At 48.2% G+C, this 23,221-nt stretch overlaps 1 protein-coding gene across 2 annotated transcripts in view; it reads left to right on the top strand.

Moving 5' to 3' along the window:
* Window positions 1-23,221, top strand: part of ALKBH8 (alkB homolog 8, tRNA methyltransferase) — a 416,983-nt gene that overhangs the window by 5,009 nt on the left and 388,753 nt on the right. The gene's annotated exons all lie outside the window — the stretch shown is intronic.

Genomic DNA, 23,221 nt, shown 5'->3' with positions numbered 1-23,221 from the left:
GTCAGTGGGATCTAATAACTGCCCCATAGGGAGGATGGCGTTCAGCGGCACTCCTACCACATCGCAGTCAACACGAACGTAAGGCAGCCAGTGTGTTACCAATAATAAGCATATTGACACTGTGCTATCAGATAATATTGGTGATAATATGGCACTCTGAAGCCGCCCCTCACATATGGGAGGATCAGTGATCTCCACCCAACCCCCGGTCTGCGGCCCACCCAGATCAAGCGCAGCAGAAGACTCCATAACATTTCGAACAGGGCGTTGGTGAGAGGGGTGCGAATGTTAAGAAAGAAAGAAACCGGGGACGTATGTCTGGTTTTAAGGTGGCCACACGTCCGGCAAAGGACTGCAGCAGTTTTATCCATGTCTTGATTAGCGTGGTTAGTTTGCTCACTGCTGGACCATAATTTAGTCGGAGGACCTGCTCCCAATTTCGATGTATGTGGATACTGAGATATTTAACAATATTGTCATGCCACTTCAGTGGGAGGTCACTCTGAAACTGGTGTGTCGCTGCTTTCAATGAATCAAGCCCAGATTTGCTCCAGTTGATCAAGAGGCCTGAAAAATGGACACATCTCTAAATCTCGCACACTACAAACAGACAGAAAGCAGATTCTCCGAAGGGTGTCTGGGGAGGAGTAGTATGTCGTCCGCGGAAAGTGGTTACAGCAACGGGCCTGGGCTAAACTGTAACCCTCTCCAAAGGTGTTTCTCCTGGAGATGCCGCACCAAAGGGGTCCATAACAATGATAAAGAGGAGAGGGGAGATGCGTATAACAGTTTGATCAGGGATGTAAATCTGCAAAGGATTCCAAGTTTCTGCAGTGTTAAAAATAAAAAGGACCACTTGAGGGAGTCAAAAGTGTTTTTGGCATTCAGCATGGCTACTGCCGCTGGGACCTCCGGTGATTATTCTGTGCAGGACAGAGAACAGCGTGTGTAAATATATAGATGTAGAGCGGTGCAGGACGAAACCTGATTGTAGAGGGGAGGTGATAGATTTGAGTAGGAGAGCCAGTCGGGTGGCAAGTATTTTAGCGGGGATCTTATCAAAATTATAGGAAGGACAGTGGCCTGTAGGATTGGCATTGTAAAGGGACGTACAGTACTTTTAGCAAAAAAGTCTGGCTGGCTCAAAGTGTCACGTGATATGGGCAACCTGGCAACTATGCCTCCCTAACAAAGGTATGCACGTTTGTTTTTTAAGGTAGGCTTGAATGGCACATCAGTGCTATTTACAATTCTTCAACATATGTATAAAATGGACTTTGGCTCATCACATTCTGTTCTGTTCTCTATATTCTGTTCCAGCCCCCTCACGGTGGCTTAGGCTCATAGCTCCGGATTAGCATCTATTTATTTATTTTAGGAGTTTTATATAGCGCTTACACGACCCAAGGGGTACCAGAGCGCTTTCCAACAACGTATATGTATAGAAGCATAAACAGTTAAGTCCAATGATACACCTAGATTCTGGAAGTTTCATAGTTCAATAATTATGAGGAAGAGAAAAAAAAAGTTCATTTAAGGGAGGGTAAGGGAGATCGAAAGAGGAGTTGAGGATTGGTTCATCGAGGGCATTGCAGCAGAGCCGTCTATGCATAGGGGATTGGAGGGAAACGCTGGATGGTTATTGTCCAGAGGCATAGAGATGACGGTTGAGGAGAAATTCTTTTAGCTGTCTCTTGAAACTCGTGAAGGAGGGGTTGGTTCTGATTTGAATTGGGAGAGAGTTCCAGATTTTGGGGGCGTTGCCTGAGAAAGAGCAGGAGAGGGCTTTTTGGCTGGTATTAGAAGGAGCATGTTTGAGCTTCTTAGGTTTCTCCATTGTCCTGTTGTAGTGAATTTGGCTACGAGGTAATCCGGTTTGCCAGTGTGTAGGGCTTTATGGGTGAGACAGGCCATTTTGAAACAGCAGCATGCTTCAATAGGTAGCCATTTTAGGTTTTGCAACACAGGGGTGATGTGGTAGTGTTTCATGGATCCTGTGACCATTCTTGCTGCTGCGCTTTCGGTGGCTCTCAGAGGGGCTATGTGTGTTTTAGCTGCCCCAGTTAGTGTGGCGTTTCCATAGTCAAGTCTGGACAGAACTAGAGCTTGAGTTGCAATCAATTTTTAGGTCATTGGGGGGTATGAAAGGCTTGATTCTGTTGAGGAGTTTGAGGCTGTAGAAGTCCCTTTGTAGTGGAGCTTGTGTGGGAGCTCATGTTTAGTCCTGTGTCCAGAGAGATCCCTAGAGATTTAGCTGAGTTTGCCGGGGATAGCTTGCAGTTTAGGGAGTCTAGGTTGTTTATCCATTCATGGATCTGAGAAAGTTGGTCATGATTTGAGAAGAAAAGAATTTAGTTTTTTTTCTTGGATGAGTTGGAGGTGGTTGATGGATAGCCAATTTTCTACTTTTGAAAGTGTCGAGTTGAGTAAGAGTATGTCTTTTTAAGGGAAGATATTTTGAGGTAGAGCTGGGTGGGGTCAGCATAGAGATGATCGTAGATATTTGCATGCTTTAGAATGGTAGTGAGGGATTCCATGTAGACGCTGAAGAGTGTGGAGGAGAGGACTGAGCCTTGTGGGACACCTTGGGTTGTGGGTGAGATGTCGGATATCGAGTTTTTGATTTTTATGAGTTGGGATCGGTTTTGCTCAAACGAGGAGAACCATTTTAAGACAGTGCCATCTGCTCTGATATGCTTTTGTAGAGCATCTAAAAGTAGCTGGTGATCCACAGTGTCAAAAGCCGCCGATAGGTCGAGGAGGACAAGCAGGCAGCATCTGTTTGAGACAAGGGAGTTGTGAATGTCATCATTTATACTTAGATTTGCGGTTTCAGAGCTGTATCCCTTCCTCAAATTAGATTAGTGTGAGTCAAGTAGGTTGTTCGATTCCAGGTGTTTGTTGAGTTGCGAAAGAACACATTTCTCGAGGATTTTAGCTAGAAAAGGAAGGATGGTGATGGGTCTAAAGTTTTTGAGATTGTTCCAGTCAGCATCAGGTTCTTTTAGCAGGAGGCTGATTTGGCCTTGTTTAAGGCATTCGGGCATCAACCTGTTTAATGAACTGTTGATGATCTTCGTCCACAGCGGGGTTTAGGTGAGGATGAGGTTTTTAGCCAGGGAAGCAGGTAGTGGGTCTGCGTAGTGGGCGGAGGGTTTGGAGTTGGCAATCACCCTGGAGATGTCCTCTTCTAAGAGAGGTTTGAAGTCCTTCAACTCTTCGGAGAAGAGGAGGGTCTTGGGTATAGACTTATTTTGGTGGTTGATAGGAGAGGTGTCTCGGTTTTGGGTATCATGGAGTGAACTGGGGTTGGGTTTATCTTTGTTTGGGCGACGAGTTACTGGGTTGGGATTGAGGGTGGTGGTCTGAGGAGAGCTCAATTTTGGTGATTTTGTCATTAAAGAATTCGGCCAGGTTGTCATAATGTAGTTTTGAGGCAGTTGGATTTTCCTTGGTGGGTTTGGAAGTCTGTTTGCAGATGATGTTGAAGAGTTCTTTCGGGCACTTTTTTGCTTTGTCCAGGGCACTCCGGAAGAAAAGGGATTTCTACTTGATTTACAATGTGTTTTTTGTAATTCCTGCATCCTGGAAGAGGTTGGTTGTGGATGGGTTTGCTCTTCAGAGTCTCTCAACGGCTCTTACTTGTCTTCTTTCAGAGTTGAGGCTTTGTTGAACTAGGCTCTAGATGGGATATCTCTGATCCTTTTGTGTTTAATGGGGGCTAGTTGGTCAAGTGCAGTTTTCATGGTCATGTTGTAGAGTGTAGTGAGTTCGTCCGTGTTAAGGTTGTCTCTGAAGGGTTGGAGAAGTGATGATATTTTTTCTTCAAGGTCAGAGAGGGGGATGGGATTGAGGTTTCTTCTCCATTGATGGGTAATCTGGGCTTTGACTGGTGGCGCTGCAGTTTAGTTGATTTTAAATAGAATGATGTGGTGGTCTGACCAGTCAATTGGGAGAATGTTATTGATGCTTATTATTTAGTTTTTGGCTATGATCTCATCTAAGGTAAAGCCTTGGTTGATGGTTTGTCCCTTGCAGTGTTGGGTGAGCTCATTTAGAAGGAGTTCATTTAGTTACTGTATTAAAGTGTCCTTTTCGTTATTCCAGTGGAGATTTAAGTCACCTAGGATATTGTTGTCGGAGTTGGATAGGGAGCAGTGTGTAAGTAAGTCAGATAGTTGTTCTCCGAAAGTGAGAGTATTTCCTGGAGGGTGATAAATGAGATGGCATTTAGCTACTTTGTTGTCTTGTCGCGTTAGGTTGGTGATGAGGTATTCGAATGAAGAAAAGGAGTGGGTTTTACTTTTAGCTATTTTCATATTGTTCTTATGAATGATGGCAATGCCGCCACCGCATTGGTCTATTCTGTCCTTTTTAATGATGGAGGAACCAGGGGGGACTAGAAGGTCAAGGATCGGGTAGGATGATTCATTGAGACAGGTTTCGATGATGAACGCAATGTCAATGTCATAGTTCAGTATGACATCAGCCAACTCTTTTGCGTGCTTGATTGCAGATCTGCAGTTAAGAAGCATGCAGTTAATCTTGCAGCTGATGGGGTGGTTTTGGGAGACCATACTGGGGAATGCTGCACGTGACTGTGTGAGCAAATCTTAAAGAAAAAGCATGGCTGTAACTTAAGACCTAGCTCAGCCCAAGCAACACAACCCTATTTCCTGGAACCTAGAATCAGTATGTTTTGCTCAGTTATAATGAAGATGGATCAGTTCTAACAAGATTAGATCCCAGACATCTTTGCCATCCACATCCACAAAAATGAACTACTTGAAACCAAACTAGGCAGAATATATTTGACAGACGGTCCTATTGCTCCATAACCACTTGCTTTAACAATTCAAACAAGTATGGTAGATCTGCAATTGCCCTATAGTTTGTTACATCCTTTGGAACAAGTGGTGATTTTGTCACTACTGCTCTCTTGAAAGAGGTCAAAGTATTCCAGAGGAGAATGAAACTCTTTTAGGGTGTTTGCACATGTCAGGAGCTGTGTGAAGTCTTGAAAGATACTTGGACAAATATCATTTAGGAAACTTCATGATTTACTATTAATGACAACAGCAACCAATTGGAGGAGGTGATGTCAAAGCAGTAGTGTAGTACTTAATAGAGGTAGCTTTTATTCACAGAGCTTTGAAATGGCAGAAGTGTTGCATGAACTGCAAAATGAAAACAAATTAGTATTATTTGAGGCTTGGATTTAAGAGAGATGTAGTAAAGTGCAAGAGAAGAAGGGGAGCCTTCATCAGGTGTTTGTCGGCTAGTAAGTTGTAAAGAGTTAGGAGAGGTGCGAGGAGTTGGTTGCATTATTTTTAAGAGCTTTGCGGGTGAGGCAGAGTGCTTTGAAGTCTACTCATTTTTTACATGTGAGCCAATGTAGATATTTTCTTGCTTCTATGATTTGATTACGGTTCTGTAAACCAAATATAAGTCTTCCTGCAAGGTTTCAGGCTATTTTAGATTTTGAGAGATTTGATATAAATACCCAGGTCAATGCTGATATAGTGAGGTGAGATGTTATCACTGTAGGGGCAAGGTTTGACCTTTGGTGTAAGGGGAGAGCTGAGGAAACATGTAGTTGGTAGAAGTCATGGTAGATGTTAAAGAGGGAGGCATGCAGTCCTGGGCCACACACTCTCGGATCACAGCCCCCTCAAAATGTCATTACAGTGGGGCAGACGGCTGATGCCGGTACCTACCTGGAATCTGTATACCCCAGCATTGCAGGACAGGGTTTTTAGTGATACCTTGGCACACACATCATTAACTACTTCACCGAAAATGATGGAATTGCCACTGACGCGGGGATCGAATGGGATGCCTTTAAGTTGGTCACACAGGTGTGTGCATCAAAACTTCATACATGGTAAGGCACATACTGCGGACTCAAATCACAGAGCGGCGGAGGTGTGGGCAAGGAGCTTTGCGGTGAATGAAGACGAAGCGACCCTTCGCCGCAGGGAACAAAGGTAAGTGGTCGCCAGACTAGGAAAACTAGACTGCATGAAATATGTGGCAAGGCATCACGCAGCGGGAGATGGGGCCGGGCGTGTATTGGCGTGACTCCTGAGATCTCTAGGGTTCCCATGAGTGCCATTAGATCCCCAATGGAACAAATGCTGAACACGCAGCTCAGCACTAACCTGATCTATTTCAATTATTACACCTCTCCATGCAGAGCAGAGGGAGCTTAGATAAGCCCAACCCCACAGGAGTTACAGGACACCTTGCCTGTTTCGCACCTGGAACCGCTATAGTGCCACACCTTAGATGAGGCATTATTTGTGGAAGAGGTCTTTCTTGCGATTGACTAGTTAGGACATAATAAAACCCTCAGGATGGACAGATTCCCAGTGTAATTCTATTCCACCTATAGTGTGACCCTAGCGCCAAAACTACACAAGATATTTCACTGGGCGAGAGATAAGGGCACCCTTCCAGCGACCTTGCAAGAAGCACTGATTGTGGTCCTGCCCAAGCCGGGTAAAGATCCATTGAAGGTGCGATCATACAGACAAATCTCCTTCCTCAACTCAGAATATAAGGTACTAGGGAAGGTTAGATTACTACCCTGCCTTTCCACATTAGTGTACCAAGACCAAAATGGTTGTATCTTAAGGAGAAACACATTCTTGAATCTAACTCGCCTATTCCAACGATGGAAGAAAACCTGCTGGTGACTATACTGTGCACAGCTCTTTCCCTCGACTTTGAGAAGGCCTTTGACACCCTGGGGTGGCCCTACTTGAGGATAGTACTGAAAAGAATGTGACGGTGTCCAGACATTTCGTGGTGGATAGTGCTACTTTGCACTCTACTGGTGGCCTGAGCGCGAACGGACAGTGAGAGCTCTGCTGCATTCGGGATCCACAGGAGCACAAGGCAGGGATGCCCATTGTCGCTTAACATTTTTGCACTGGCTATGGAGCCCTTTGCATGCCTTTTTCGCCTGCAGGGACCTCAGTGAGGGATTCCGAATGGTAATTCCTGGGAAATCATATTGTTGTATGCGGATGAAGCATTGATGTACCTCGAGGATGTGGAAAGGGACCTTCTGCGAGTAATGGCGGTATTAGACAACTTTGGCAGGGCCTCAGACCTGCGGCTGAACTGGGCAAAATCTAGCCTGTTCCCCATGCGACACCTCACGGCAGGGGGAGTGTGAAGCACGGCGATGGACTGGTGCCTGACACCTTCCGCTACCTGGGTGTGAACATTTAACACTCCGATGATGATCTCATTTAAGGGAAACTGGCAGTGGTCATGGCAAGTACGTGCAGCTCCTTGGCGTTCTGGAATTCCCTGCCGTGTCAATGATGGGCAGGGTGGCAATAGCTAATATACTGCCTCGCTTGCTGTATTACTTTGCAGCTTTCCCAGTTAGTCTCCCTGGTGCTTCTTTAGAGAAATGCACTTTATTCTCTCCGATCTGACCTGGAGGTCTGGACATAAAAGGGTGGCTGGCACTCCATAAAATATATGCACCCCTGGAAAATGACAGGCTAGGTGCACCTAATGATGAGCTTTACTATGTGGCAGCCCACCTGCAGTGGCCTATGCGCCTAGTTATAGACACTCCTAACCCTAAACAGGCAGTTGTGAAGAGAGACCTAGGGGACTGCATGATAATAAGCTGGTTAATGGATCTCCGGGTGGTGGCCCTGCACCCTGTCCGGTTGACCACGACCGCAAAGCGCTGCTGGGGCAGATATGTCTAACTTAAGTGCTGCCAGCTGCCCTACCAATATGTGCTCTGCCGACTCTGTACTAAGTGGCTACGCCCTGTAATATTGGACCACGGAGGGATGCTGGCCTTACTGCGCCGGGAGACCTCTTTTTAAAATCATATTTTTATTGCCATTTATCATTTATGCAAGAGAGCAGACAGGATATCAACAATGTAAAAGCCTCATTACTCATTTCTATTCAGAGAAAGCATTGTAAGGTTCATTCCAGTCACAGCCTAAATCTATAAACTCTTTATATATGTGTTATATAATACCAGGATATTATTCGGTTGCTCCTTCACTTTCAGCATAAATCGCGGCTTTACAGTGTGCAATATGGGCTTTATATAGTCGTGTCAGTTTCAAGATTGATCATATCAACTCGGAAAGGAGGTTATGAAATGCCATCTTTGCACAGTAATCTCAAACTAAAACCAAACATTTAACTTAACATATGCAGGAAGGTGGTTTATGATGTAGGCCAAGAGTGCAGCCTGGGAGTGCCTTTTCACAAGCAGGGTGTAGGAAGGAGGGGTTCCAGCCATTTCTAGTCAAGGCCATGATCAATATATTGCATACTGTGCAGTGGGCGTTTGTACTGTGGGGGCATATATATTGAGGTTCCTAGTCTATCTGTAACTACTTATTCTAACTCATTTGCTTCCCTGCTCCTTCACTACTTGTCTGTGTCGGATGTTCCCAGGCAACAAGTAGTTCCTTCCACTGTTCAACTGTGGGGCAGCACCCTAATCCCTTTGATTCTTCTCTGATTAAGGCTCTACCTTCGGCTCCAGCCCAGCTGGTTACATCTCGTTTCCAGATTCCTATCAGTGGCTCAGTGGTGGATTTCCAGGACATTGCTATCCTCCTTTTGGCTAGATCCATGGCCAGATCTACAGATTTATTCCACACCATCTGCTTTAGTGGTCGGGGGAAAAAGCCCCAGCAAGCATACCTCGGCCGTGGCGCTTAACGTGCGCCCCGATGTATCATTTATCCTTTATAATACTTCATCCCAAATCGGACACAACACAGTACAGGCCCAAGTCATATGTATAAAATCTGCGTCACTGTGATTACACCTCGGGCAACTACGTATTTCCTCACCGTATGCAACCTGTAGATGGTGGAAAGTCATGTGCATGAAAGTTGAATTGTATGTATTTCAACCTCGCGTTGCAGGAAATGTTCTTGGGGGATGCCAAAATTTGGCCCCATTCCAAGTCAGTAAACTCTGTCTAGGACCAGCTCCCAATGTCTCCGTAATATGCACAGTTGAGTAAGGGGCACTCCAGTCAATGAAGCATAAAACCATTTGACCTCATGCCCAGCTGTACACAATGTCAGCAGTGAATGCAGTACTACATGCTTCATACTGTAGGAAATGTCCAAGCAGAAGGCCACAACTTTCCATTACTTCCTCAAAAGGGACTAAAACTTTCTCTTGATAGAAGTCACCCTCTGTCTCCAGTCCCAACTCTGTCCAGGCTACCATTTATTCGGTGTGAATATCGACCGCGGATCCCCATGATGCAAACCGACTAGTGGCAACACCACTGTATATCGGGGATCCTGACCATTTTGGCCATAAATTGTTTCCAACCCTGCAGGGCCGTGGTCTGCAGTATCGATCGATAAGGAATTATCACTGTGGAGTCAAGCACCTTAGCTTGTAATAGGCTGGAGCATGTACCTGGCTCCATCAGGGACGTTCCCTCCCTCTAACCACTGCGCCAACCATTGCATTTGGAAAGCCATTAGATAAAGCTCGAAATGCTGCACCCCTAGGATCCCTCTGCCATTGGGCGTTGTAATGTCTCAAATGAAACTCTCTGCCATCCTTCCTCCCCGATGAGGTCCCGCAGCAAGGAATCCAATCGTCAAAACCGTCTGTAGGCATCAAGATCAGAAGGTTGACAAAAATATAGTAGACGGGGAAACATGACCATTTTGGTCAGGAAAATTCTGTCCTTGATAGGGAATAGCAAGGAGTCCCAAAAAGACACGCAGGACTGAAGGGATCGGAGCGCCCTATCTAAATTACCCTCTCTTAGATTGTCTAGAGAGAGGAAAATGTGAATTCCCAAATATTTTAATGTATAGGGTGCCCAATTAAGGTCTACAGGTAGGGCCCGCCACAGGAAACAGGTTTTATTTTTGTTGACCCGTAGTCTCAACAGGAGTTCAAGCCTTCGGAGTTTTAGGGATTTGGCATAGATAGTCACTATGTGGGGTGCCAATTTGGAAGCGTATACTGAATAAAGTTCCGCTAGGAGACACAGGCGTTTTACCTGTGGCCACAGTTGAGATAGCCTCATGAACCTCCTGTAACGTCACTGGGTCTTCCAGTGTCTGCTGCGCCTGTCTATCTAGTACATGGAGCTGTAAGGGAGTCAAGAAGTCTCCGATCTCCATCTGCGAAACCGGAGGAGGAGCGTTGTATAACATCTTATAGTATTCCCGGAATAAAGCATTAATTGCTTTATTCCGTTCTGATCAGCCATGCCAGTATGCGGCCAGTTTTCACCTCCTCTTTCTGTACCGTAGTAAGGTATCTCTCATAATCGTAGCATTGTAACCTTTTCGGTGTATCATTTTAAAGTGTCCGTGTTTCCTGCAAGCGTTTCAAAGCTGAGGACTACCTGCACTTTGGCTAGTCTGCCCAATCGGTCCTCTAATGTTTCCAGCTCCCTATGAAGGTCTCTCTGCGCCCCAACTAATTGACCCAAGCAGTTTCACCTTACCACCACCTTAAACGTCCCCCATTCCACAAGTGCCGTTGCTGCTGTATACACATTATTGGAAAAGAAGGTTTCGATAATAGTGCCCAGGGACTCCCTAATGGGGACATCCTCCAACATCAGGGAGCTGAGTCTCCATAGGGGAATCGGGGGGCACGTCCCCAAGGGTTGGTGGGTCATCAATAATGGACTGAGGTCTGAAAAAGTATGCCCCAGGTATTCAGTATGTATGACGGAACCACTAACGTCTGGGGAGCACAAGAAGGCATATAGTCTTGTGTGTAATTGATGCATGGGAGAATAATAATATTAATAATCATCCACATTTGTAAAGTGCGAACCATCACCCGTTAGGGTCTCTAGACGCTGGGGGCCGTCGGGAAGATTAAGCAAGCTATTGCCCAGAGTCACATGGTGCTTGGCTAAACTACCGCCGGCCCCGGGGATCGAACCGTGATCCCCAGATTCCGGAGTCAGTCACCCTGCCGTGGCGCCACACCTCTCCCCGGAGAAAACAAGGAATATTCCCTACCCTCTGCATGCAGTACCCTCCAAATGTCATCCAGCCCCCAGTGTTCCCTCCAGTCTCGGAACCCCGTGGCTGTACGGTGGGTCTGGGCCCCTGGGAGAGGGGGATAAGAGCGGTCTAGCGAGATATCTACAACACAGTTAAAATCATCTCCTAGTATCATGGTCCCTGCTGTTAGGTCAGCCATCTGGGCCGAGATATCATGAAGGAAAGTCACCTAGTCTTGATTGGTGGCATATATACTACCAAGCATAATCAGGGGCGTAACACAGGCCCCTGCAGCCCCCGCGGTGCGGGGGGCCCTACCCTCCAGGGGGCCCCGTCAGCACCGCACTCTTGCTGGGGAGCTCTAGAATGAGTCCGGAGGGGGCCCCTTCACTTACCCTGCAGGGGGGCCCCCTCAAGGTTCGTTACGCCACTGAGCATAATATCCCAGCTGCGCAGTCTCCCAGTAAGTAACACATATCTGCCCTCCCTATCTATGAGGGTACGTACTAATTCAAAGGGGACCCCTGCCCGTATCCAAATTAACACGCCCGAGCATAGGCTGAAAAGGGGTCACAAAAATCTGCCCTCCACATTGCCCCTCAGGAGATGGGTCTCCTCCAGTAGTGCTAAATGTATGCCCCATCTCTTCAAATAGCTGTGCACGTTATGTCTTTTAATCATCAAACCCATCCCTTTATGTTCCACTTTAGTAAATTCAATGTATGGTGTATGTCATGGTTAAAAACAAATTCCAAGGTTCCACCCACTTCTGCCTCCCTGCCGACCCCACTCCCGGACAAAGGATTCATTGCCACCTCTGCAAACAGAACAAATCAAACCATAGGAAAACACCCACAGTCAAAAACTCCCCGGTCCCAGAGCAGTCTGGCAAAAGCCAGCCGCCCAAACTGTAGACAAACCATCAGTTTCGAACTAGGACCCAAACCAACCAGTGGAGTGGTCCATCTAGGGCGTGCGGCCAGCTTTAGAAGGAACAGTCACATATGTGAGCCGCACCGGCCCAGTTCTCGACCCAGCCCAGTCCGACTCTGAAATGGTTCGGTGGGGCGCAGACCAACACGGGGGCCAGGCACTGTATTTATATGTTCCATTTTCAGATAATGTCATCTGCAGTCCTCCGGGTAACTGTTGGCAGGGTAGCACTATTCTCATGGGAGGAATCAGAGTCCGACCCCTCGGTCCCTTTCACGAACGAGAGACAGCCTCCGAGAGGATTCTTTTGTCTTGCATAATCTCAGCCACTACCTAAAGGGCCGCAGCTCTTTCCCTCTCAGTTTGAGATGGACTTGGTTTCTTCAGTAGACCCCGTTTGGGTCTCCTCCTGGATCTTCTCCTGGGTCCAGATCCAGAGGCACTGCAATGAGTCCCGGCCCCGTGGGTGGTCCCGCAGATCTATAAGCCTTGATCTATTCCCACGCCATCCTGGGAGGGACGGAACATTAGAGAGTATTAAAGGCCTACTTCCCATAGGGTTTCTTGACTTCAAAGAAAGAGGCTCGTCTCCTTTGGACTGCCATTGTATAATCAGGAAATATGGAGACCTTGCAGTTGTCTACCACAAAGGGGCCATCCGTTTGTTCTTTATGCTGCAGTGTGTCTCTGTCTTTAAAGTGTAAAAGCTTAGCTACGACCGGGCGTGGGGTGCAGCTCGGAGCCAGCGGTTGGGCCGGAACACAGTGAGCCCTTTCAAGCATATAGAACGGTGACAGACCCACTGGTGCGACCACTGTGCGGAGCCAAGGTTCAAGGTAGGCGATCATATCTCCCCCCTCCACTCCTTCAGGTCGACCCACCACTCTAATGTTATTTCTTCTATTACAACCCTCCACATCTTCAGCCCTGTGCTCAAGGTACCGATCTTGTCATAGAGTTCTTCCACTTGGAGTGTCAATGCCTGTTGTGCTGGGTTAAGCTCAGCAATCAAGGTCTCCACTACTTTCACCCTTTCAGCCAACTTATGATGTTCTGCTCTAAGGAGTCCCAACCCTACAGACACAGTACTAATGTCTTAGTGTAATGTTGCTTTAGTGCCGACTATGGCTTCTAACATTCTGGTCAGCTGTTGTTTCACTGGGTCCTCCAAGCCCGTGGATCCCAGGTTCCCTTGTTTCTGCTCTAGGGAGTCATCTTCCTGTTCCGGGGGCACTCCCGCCGGCTTAGCTCTGGTCTTGCCATTCCCTGCTCAAGGAGCGGACCTAATAGCTGCTATCGCAGTTTTGTCAATGAATCACCCCTGTCTGGGGTGTCACTGCAAATGCGGGTGATCTCGGAACTCAGGTTCAGGTAACATATCCCAACAACGTCACCTTTACGTACTTAGTCCATCATTCTCCCAGCATGGCGAGTGTCAACCCTGTATAATCGCTGCTCACCACAGGGATCCCAAACCTCTACTCGTGGCCCAGCCTCTTCAGCACAGTGAGTATGAAATGTAGTTCAAAAGAAGGCTTAGGAGGCCACTATGCCAGTCTCTGATGTCGACCCCACTCAAGGCCAGCCGCTCCTTTGCCTCTGCACCCCCTGCACAATCTGGGTCCTATGTCTGGCTCGGGGGAACTGCCCATGGTCCCATACAGGAAGGAAGGAGACTGTAGAGGGGTGCCCAGGACCAGCCGTGTCTCGCATCTCTCTTTACGCCAAGCCCCGACCAGTGCCCCGAGTATCTGCTGGCCTACAAGGAAGCTACCTCCACACCACACTCCCCTGGGGCCCGGTCCACCCCCAGCCAGATCAATCGGTGCTCCGACCTTCTGTTCCAGGCCCATCGGGGCGTTCGGCGCGCACTGGGCTATAAAGGATTGTGACGTCTTTCCTTTCTCTTTAGCCCAAGCCTGTCCGTGTGGTGATAATGCCCCAACCTGGACCGGCGAGAACCATACAGTGGGCCGGACAGCATCCGGAGCCCCAAGGGTCTTCGCGCCGCAGGCGCAGCCTGGATCGAACGTCCAGCCTAGAGCAGGTCTGAAGCCTTTTGTAGGAGAAGAGAGACAAATGAGGCGGAGGTCAAGGCCCATCCGCATCAAGCCCCATGCCGCTCGCCGGACCCCGACTCAGGCCCCGAATGTCCACCGTCCCACAGGAAGCTGTCTCTGCTCAACGCATCTCCATCAGGGCCAGTCAGTCATCCGCCTGGCCAATCGGTGCTCTGCCGCTCTGCCTCTCAGGTGGGGGTGCAGGGCCGGACTGGGAACAGAAACCGGCCCTGGTAAACTGCTCAGCTGGGCCCCCCTGGGGTGAGGGGTAGTGCAGCCAAGCAGTTTGCGACGGCCGGTTTCGGCCGATTTTGTTACAGGGGACCGACATAGCGGACCCCTGGTAACAAAATCAGCCCCCCTGGGGCCCAAAACCGGCCCCCACCCTAGCGGCCTACCGGGGGAAATGCCCGGTGCACGCTATGGCCAGTCCGGCCCTGTGGAGGTGCGTCTGCATCTGGGCCCAGCAGGGCTGTAGATTCTCCCAAAGCCACAGCAGGATATGTAGGGTGTTTGCCTCCCTGCGCCACTATGACTGTGGTTTCCCCAGAGGCCTCACCCCTCTGCAAGTCAGTCAATTTGACGGTGCGGTCCCCCTCCTCAAGGCCTCAGGGCTCTTGCAGCGAGCCAAGTCGTATCTGGAGTCACCAGGGGTGGTCGGGTCCAAAGCGGTACAGCAGCTCAGGGTCGCCATCTTGAAAATGTCGGCCTGACTCGGTTCACCAGACCCGTGCTGTCCGAGAACTCCCTGCTCGCGAGCAGCGCTCCACACATCCCATGGCTCCCCCTGTACTCCGGGTATGCTTCACCTTCTATCGTGGGCCGGGACTGCACTGGATGGGACAGGATAATTAGCAGGCAAGTGCGGAGAAGCAAGCTCACGCGTCCTCCACCATTGGCTGTCAAGCCACGCCGTTAGACCTATATGTGCATAAGACTCTCTTAACTTTTCCAGAACATCTGGAAAAAATCTGACCTTGCATGCAGCAAACCCCTGTCTTACTGTGTGCTTTTGACCGCTATAGGGCACCTCTGTGGACCTGAACGCCAGGAGCCAGACCCTGATCACTCACAGGAATTACACACATGGTATTACTGTGCTATACAAGGTACTATTACACACATATATATATAAGTGTCTAGAAACCCTCAGTTTAAGTTCACTCAATTTAACTTCCTGCACCAGACTTTCCTAACACCCGTGCCATTCAACCGCATGTTCTCGACTGTGGCCCCTGGGTGCCCCTGCTGCACAACTTTGGAAGCATAATTTTACTATATGGCTACGGGCTGTGCTTGGCGACAGCTGAAGTTACAATGTGGCACTTGTTGTTACCCCCCCAACACACAACGGGAAGCCTGGGACACATACTTAGAAAAGATGGCAGCCATGACGGACAATAGGCCTCCAGTAACTAAGCCACAGGGTAGGAACCCTGCGCATGACGCACTTTGGTTTTGTGTCCTCTGAATCCTGCTGTCCGTTGCCCTCTGACCCCCCACCTCTTATCTATCCCCAAGTTGTGGGTCCCTGGCCTTGTAGTAATAATCCTCTCACTAACCATCAAATCCTACCCTCCAGCTTCCTCAATTAACAGTGAAGTATATTAATGTTTTATTGCTGGCTCCCCAGAGGGTGTTAGGCTGCCTCCACTAAAACATGGTTTCAGGTTTAAGCCCCTGTATGGTGTTTTTTACACCCTCTCACAACATGGGGTTCTAGATAGTGGACAGTGGTGGATACCAGATGCACAAAGGGAGAATATGGATTGCACTGGGGTGCACACACAACCGGCACAAGCATATGTTATGTTATGTTATACAGTGGATTTCTATAGCGCATGGCTACTCCGAAGAGTGTCCCGGCGCTGGAAGATCCTCAGTCAAGGCGAAAGGTGGCGGTGAAAGGGTTACTGAGTGAAAAGAAGAGTTTTAAGATTTTTTCTGAAAGCCAGGAGATTGTTAGTCACTCTCAGAGAGAGAGGAAGGGCATTCCACATCTGGGGTGCCAGGCGCTTAAAAGAGCGGCCCCCGCACCGGGCACGCCTAATCGTAGGCGTGACAGCCATGGCCTGAGTGGAAGATCTCAGAGATCTGGAGGGTGTGTAGAAGCTCATCCTTCTCTGAAGATATCTTGCGCCCAGACCATGGAGGGCTTTGAATGCCATGGTGAGCGTTTTGAAAGCAATGCGCTTTTTGATCGGGAGCCAGTGCAAGGTTTTAAGAAGGTCACTGGCTCTTGCTCTCCTAGTGAGGCCGAAGATGGCTCTAGCCGCTGAATTCTGGACGACTTGCAAGCGAGCTAAGAGGAAGTCAGGAAGGCCCAGGTATAACACATTAGAGTAGTCAAGGCGCGAGCCTATCAAGGCCTGAATGGTAATTCTTCTATTTGCCGACCAGGCCAAGAACCTGGGGTTTAAGGGAAAGGCTGTTATCCATTTGGATTCCCAGGTTTTTGGCGACCGTTGAGTCGCTGTCCGGGGGAAAAATGGTCACCGGCCACCAGTCCTTCCACCTGGGGTCTGCAGGGCAGCCAAAGAAGAGTACTTCCGATTTATCGGAGTTGCACTTGAGGCTGTTCTGTTCAAACCAGTTGAAAAGAGCCTCAAGGCAGCCCCAGATGTTTGCACCATGAAAGTCAGATCCTTTATCACACGTGAACAGGAGTTGGGTGTCGCCCGCTATGATACGATCTGAGCCCCGAAAGCCTCCGCCAATGCCGCCAGAGGGGTCATATAGATATTAAAAAGAGTGGGGCTCAAGATAGACCCCTGAGGCACTCCAACCTCCAGAGGTGGCATTATGGCGGAGAAAGGGGGGGCCCAGACCGTCTGCTGGCGGTTGGCAAGGAAAGATCTAAACCAGCTGAGCACCGTCCCCCTCAGGCCAATCTCCCAGAGTCTAAAAAGGAGACGGTCATGGGGGACGGTGTCAAAAGCCGCCGACAGATCAAGCATGATCAGCATGGCTTGCCCCACCATCTAGGGTTTCCTTGATGGCTTCAGTGACCCCAGAGCTGTTTCTGTGCTGAGATTGGAGCGAAACCCTGACTGTGACTGATGCAGAATGTCATGGGCCTCGAGAAAGTTGACGAGGGAGGTATGAACATGCTTTTCGACAACTTTCGCCAGGGCCGGCAAAAGGGAAATGGGTCTATAGTTAGCATGGTTCCTAGTGTCCGAGTTGGGTTTCTTTAGAAGAGGTAGAATCAGGGCCTGCTTCAATGGCTGAGGGACCGTCCCTGTGCTAAGGAAAAGGTTAAGAAGCGGATTAATTAAAGGGTTAAGTACCGGAGCCACCTGGGCCAGGATTTTTGCAGGACAGGGGTCAAGAGGGGAACCTGATTTGAGCTTAGAAAGAAGCTCAAGGGAGATTTCGGGAGTCAGCGACGGAAAATCCCAGAGGACCGGGCCCGGAGAATTCAGAGAGGGAGGGGACTGAGGTACTTCCTGGATTGATGTCATCCTGATAGCCGCGAAAGTGTTTTGGATGGCATTGATCTTATTGGCAAAGAAGTTGGTCAGCTCGGTGATCCAGAGCTCCGAGTGCGTGGTCTTGGGGGTGCACCAGGAGGGGGAAATGAAGTCCTTCACCACCCTAAAAATTTCTTTGCACGAATTAGAGGCTGCATCAATTCTCTTTGCTAGATAGGATTTTTTGCCAGCGGTGATGTCGCGGTGGTACTCTCTGATAGACTTTTATAAGCTTCCCTAGACTTAGAATCATATTGCCTGCGCCATGCTCTTTCTGCTTTTTTACACTGTCGCCGTTTCGCAGCCAGGTCCGACGAGAACCAGGGGGCAGATGGTTTAGCAGAGGTGGACTGAGAGGCCCGGGGCGGTGCTAGGTCATTAAATCTTTGGGTAAGCCAAGTCTGCAGACGTTCAAGGTCCATTTCCAGCGAGCCAGTGAGTTGGCACGGATGGTCGCTGAGGGCCTGCGCTATCATGGCTGAGGAAACCCGATGGAACGCTCTGAATTCTTGTAATGGACGCATGTAACTATTCGGGGAGCTCTTCTCAGTGTGAGGAATTAGAAATTCCACTAAATAGTGGTCAGACCAAAGCACGGGTGCCAAGGAGGACAGGACAATGGGAATGGTAGAAAATATTTGGTCTAGGGTATGACCCTTGAGGTGCGTGGGAGACTGAAGGAGGGAAGTAAGCCCTAGGGAGGAAACAATGTCAGTCAGCTTGACCGTGTCGGGGGCGTCAACGGTGTCCATATGGATATTAAAATCCCCAAAAAGCAGGCAATGTTTGGATCTAAGACAGAGCGTGGATATGGCCGAATGGAGCTCTTCAAAAAAGGAGCCTGCCGGGCCCGGGGGCCTATAGACCAACAGCCCAATGCAAGATTGATTGGGCGTTAAGGAGAGGGAAAACCCCAAGGTCTCGCAACCCTGAATATTGTCATTGGGGATAACTGAACAGGAGATACGTCTGTCCACCACCAAGGCAACCCCACCTCCTCTCCCTGTAGTTCTATCATTCCTAAAAATCACATGGCTGGGGGGAATTGCTGCTGCAATGTCAGGTCCCGAACCTTCTCCTAACCAGGTTTCCGTTAAGAAAAGACACGACGGTTTAAAGTCTGTCGGAAGATTATAATTGTCAAGCGCGTGCTTCCCCAAGGACCTGGTATTCAAAAGTAAGCAATTGCTCTGATTGAGAAGGGGTTTAGGAGAGGAAGGAGAGTATTGCTATAGTATTGCTATGATGATGTTGAAGACAAAGTGTCAGAGTGCCCCAGACGGTATGCTGGTTGTGCCCTCTGGGTGGGCCAGAGTCCTGGTGTTGCTTATTCATTTTGCTTGTTTTGAGTATCTGTGAAAAATGAAAATTTGTCAATAAAGAGCCACATGTAAAGAAAACAACGGGAGGCATGAAGGGTCCAATGAGCTTTCTTTTGTAAAGTCTTCGCCCTCTGGATGAGTACTTTGAACAAAGGTCAGTTGATTGAAATCCTATCACGTCAAGAGACTGGTCTTCAGGTTCCTACACAATTTCAAATTCTTTCTTTCCAAATGAATATACATGGATGGAGGATTCTAGAGAGGGGTGTCCTGTGCCCTAAAAGGGCAACCACCATTTTTTTTTTTTGAAAACAGGGAGCTATTAGACATCCTGAGACTCAAAACTTAGCTCGCCCTAGTATATACTTAAAAATAATTTTCTTGATGAAAATGAACCTACACTGTGGTAGGCTTCACGTGTAAAACATAGTACCTAAATCAAAAAAGGCTTCTCAACAGAGCACCAGTGTAAGTATCGTGAGTCAAGGAAAATGTGACTGCAGAATTTCAAATAGATGGTGCTGGCTGATCCCTTAAGTTCAAAATGAATTTTTGATTTGAGAGTTCCAGGGCATTTCTCTGAGACCTTTGTGACTCAAGGGCAGGTAGACAATCCTTGTGACAAGTATTGCTGCTAGCATTGAAAACCCAGGAACAAGGCCCTACTGTATGCTCACTAAATTGCCAAGAACTTCCTCTCTAGGTTTTAACTTTCATGTATTGTATTTATACAGTGCTTACTACCTCTGGTGAGGCGTTGCCATAGGAAAGTTGAGCAGTCAAGGTTTACTCTTGGAGCGTGTTGTATGGTAGAATGCCTAGCTCAGTTCAGGCAGCACTTGTATCACCCACAATCCATATTATGTCCAATCAGTGTTTTTTTTGGTGAAAAATCTAAGACTAATAATAACGTGCCGTGCCCAGTAACTTTAATATGTTTTAATGTAAAATCATTACTGTGGGTTCCTTGCTCACTTTGCCAGTAGATTCAAGCTAGTCTGTCTGATGAGGGGTGTTACCCTGAAAACGGTCCCAGGATGCTTGTGTCCGGTCCAGGGAAGACCTGGCTTGGCAGTTCGAGCTGGACTATTCCCATGAGGAATAGAGTCAAGACGGATTTGCATATGGCTGGGTCTGACTTAGGGTGGCGAAGTGAGCTAAAGAACAATGATGGATTCAACATAGATCTGTGACTGGGGTGAGTGTCTGAAAAGTTTCAGCACTCTGTCCATCATCTCCTTGTGTTTGTTTTGTTAGCTCTATGTTGGCAGGGTATGCCCAGACGTGTGTTTCCCTTGCTCACTTTGCCTCTGGATTCAAGCTAGCTTGGCTGATGAGACCGGTCCCAGGATGCTTGTTTCCGGTCCAGGGGAGACCAGGCTTGGCAGTTCAGGCTGGACTATTACCATGAGGAATAGGGTCAAGACTGATTTGCGTATGGCTGGGTCTGCACTGGGTTGGCAAAGTGAGGTAAAGAACGATGATCGATGCAACCCAGTGTCTAAAAAGTTTCAGCGCTCCATCCATCATCTCCTTGTGTTCGCTTTGTTCGCCCTAAGTTGGCAGGGTATGTCCAGACGTGGGTCACTTTCTCACTTTGCCACTGGATTCAAGCTAGCATGGCTGATGAAGGGTGTTACCCTGAAACCGGTCCCAGAATACTTGTTTCCGGTCCACGAAAGACCTAGCTTGGCAGTTCAGGCTGGACTATTACCATGAGGAATAGGGTCAAGACTGATTTGCATATGGCTGGGTCTGAACTTGGGTGGCAAAGTGAGCTAAAGAACGATGATGGATTCAACCCAGATCTGTTACAGGGGGTGAGTGAAACGTTTCAGCTCTCCGTCCATCATCTCCTTGTGTTTGCAAATAGTCTAACAACTGACAGTCGCTCGGGGGTAGCATTCCAACCAATCGTTTTTCACCCACTGTGCTACTTTAGTAAGAGGCCTGGTCTCATTGTTCATGTGCACTGACATATTGTATCTTTTTCTTCAGTGACACTTATTCAAAATTAGTTTTATTTAAGTTTTCATATTTATTTTATATGCTATCTATTTTGCCTGCACTTTGGGTGCCCAGTTAAATGATGATTTACTATATCTCCTTTTTAAATTTGTGGTTGTGAAGTGTTTTTGACATTTTAACTTTGAGGCACCCTGCCGTTTGAGTGCTTGGTTAGGTGTATTCTTTTTAAGGTGACAGATAATGATAGAATGCAAGGTTTACTGTTCCAAAAAATCATTAGTAAATCAGTCACATCAGGGACTGTTTTTTTATTTAAACATTTTTATTGCAAGCATTTGTCAGCCATTTTTAGGTCTTGCGCCTAGCGTTGCAGTGCGTAGCATTGCTCGCGCAGCGTGAGACCTCTTGTACGGGCTTTAGAAAGCTAACTACACGCTTGTGCGTGTGGTTTTGCTTTCGCCTACAGTTATTGGCTTTTGCGTGTTTTAAAAAAAATAAATACAACACTCGATTGGGCGAAGGGGGGCGCATGTCCCGCCTTTGCTCCTCACATTCCCACTGGTGGCTAGCACGTGCAGCGTTCTCACTCCGCCCCCGCTCCTCTGTGGTGCGCGTGCACCACTAGTTGTTGACAATAGCGATCGCTACATGATCGCTTTCGGTGCACCCGCGCTTTACTTATAACATCAAAAGTAAAGCGCGGGTGCAGCAATTGTACCAAAAGAAAAAACATCTATTTCTTTACTTTTGGTATAATCGCGGCACCCGCCTTCCTCACCCTCTTGTTGACTCATGGTCCTATATTCAGGCCAGTTGGCGGAAGCATATGTGTAGGATTTGTGCCCGAGGGGCAAGTCACAACTCCCATTTCTACCAATTGCTTCTTACATCCTTGTTGCCTGGAAATTAACAAGACAATGTAATAATTCCATTGAAGCAAGCAAAGGAACATGTTTTTAATAATTATAGAACTGAAGCTGCTTTCTGAAAAACTGTATTTTTTTAATGAGTTATTGCCTGGAACAAAATAAATAAACGTGACTTTGAGTATATGTGCAGGGGGCATGGCTCCCCAATAATGACCCAGCATTGAAGAAGAACTCTGTAGGTACATTCTATTTCTGACATTTTCAATGCAATAGGTCTCGCATTATTAAAGTTTGAGCTATTGGTGTTGCATTATTTAGCAATGCCAATAGCTCAAACTTTAATAATGCGAGACCTATTGCATTGCAAATGCTTGTTCATTGGGTGCACGCTTTCTTTTTTCTACTCTATTTGTCACATAGCTTGCAGTAAAGATTTAAAGAAAAATAACCATCGCACCAACCTGCCAAAGCTGGACCTATTGGCTTCGCCAATGCTTGTTATGGTAGGTTAACAGTGTTCATACATAGTGGGCCATTTGGATGGCGGGCGGACATCTGTCAGCCCGCCACCCTAGCGGTGCTGGGACCGACCGCCAGTGGTGCGGCGGTCCCACCCCGACAATTAGGATGCCACCGCCCCCATGGCGGTGGCATCCTCCATTCCCAGCATTGCTGGGAATGCACTGCATGCATTGTCATGCACACGGTGCCTGTCTCCATGACAATGCAGGGGGTACCATAGGTGTACCTCCCCCATGTGCACCCCCCACACCTCCAATACTGTGAGGGCCGGCAACGGGCCCCCAAAAGCAGAATCTGCATGCCTTTCCGTGGCGGTGTTGAGGCATGTTTCCGCACCCATACTAATATGGATGGCGGTGTCTAGCGGACACCGCCACCATATTAAACCTTTTTCCGCCCGGTCGACTTTTGGACCGTGCGGAAAAGCTGAGGACAGTCTTCCTGTCCGCCGCGGTTATGTTATGTTGTGTTAGACCGACTTCTATAGCGCAACAGCTGCCTCAGCAAAGAGGCACCCTGGCGCTTACTACAGGCAGACCAAACACTAGAGCCTAAACCGCAGGAAAAAGATGAGTTTTTATAGCCTTCCTAAACATCAAATAATTCTCCAGGCTGTAGATGTGCATGGGGAGGGAATTCCACAGTTTGGCCGCCAAACAGCGGAAAGAGCATCCCCCAGCACGCATGTGTTTTACCCCCGGAACAACAGCAAGGCATGACCCCAGAGAGCGCAAGTGGCTTGTAGGTGTGTATGGTACCAGTACGTTGGTCAAAATCCTAGTGGAGGAGAGTTTCAAGATTTCAAAAGCCAGGCAGAGAGCTTTAAATTCTATACGTCTGGCGGTACCCCGACATACTAATATGGCGGGGGGGTAAATGGGTGGCGGGCGGGGAAGGATGTAGGGCGGATCGCCACCGCCATGCGAGCGGTGGCGATCCACCCTACATCCTAATGACCCCCTTAGTTTTGAAGAGAGTTAACACAATTTGGATGGTGGGCGCTCTCCTGCATTCTTCCAATAGAGGGAATTGGCAGGTTTATTTTAAAGGATGTGTAAAACGGGGTGAGGG

This window comes from Lissotriton helveticus, chromosome 8 (genome assembly GCF_964261635.1).
Source record: "Lissotriton helveticus chromosome 8, aLisHel1.1, whole genome shotgun sequence".
Classification (NCBI taxonomy): domain Eukaryota; kingdom Metazoa; phylum Chordata; class Amphibia; order Caudata; family Salamandridae; genus Lissotriton; species Lissotriton helveticus.
The sequence above is the reverse complement of the archived record's forward strand: the minus strand, read 5'-3'. Positions and strand labels throughout refer to the sequence as shown.